The sequence below is a fragment of the Phalacrocorax carbo genome, chromosome 2 (assembly GCF_963921805.1).
Source record: "Phalacrocorax carbo chromosome 2, bPhaCar2.1, whole genome shotgun sequence".
Lineage (NCBI taxonomy): Eukaryota > Metazoa > Chordata > Aves > Suliformes > Phalacrocoracidae > Phalacrocorax > Phalacrocorax carbo.
This window is the reverse complement of record NC_087514.1, coordinates 62,387,453-62,387,990: the sequence shown is the minus strand read 5'-3', so window position 1 is coordinate 62,387,990 and position 538 is coordinate 62,387,453.

Here is a 538-nt window from a genome sequence, read left to right as displayed (position 1 = left end):
GCCTCCTCTGCCCCCACCCCTCCGTCCTCGGAGGGGCGCACGGGGGTGGCGAGCCGCGATGGCCGCTGCTTGTCGAGGACACGGCTCCGGCTGCGGCGTCCGCGCACAGCCCGGCGGGGGCTGCGGGGCCCGGGGCGGCCCCGGCCGCTCCCTCTCTCCGCCTCCCCGGCCGCTCCTGCCGCCCGCCGCTGCCACCAGCCCTCGGCGGCCCGCCGGCTCCACAGCGCCCGGCCGGGGCGGCCGGACCCCTCTCCCTTCCCTTCCCCGGGTCAGGGCGCCTTTCCCCGGGCTCAGCAGCCGCGGGAAGCCCGCAGGGGCCGGACGGGAATGGCGCTGGCAGGGAGGAATGGGCCAGGGGCTAACAAAGCCTCACCGTTTCCCAGCCACCCGCTCCGGTGTCCGGCCGCTCCTCTTAGCTACAGAAGCTCATAAAGTTCAGAGGGAGCTGCTCCCACCGGTTTGTTTCGGCGAAGGGCACGGCCCCGCCAGAGCCACCCCCGGCCGCTCCCCGCCCCGGGCAGGGCAGGCGGGCCCGGCC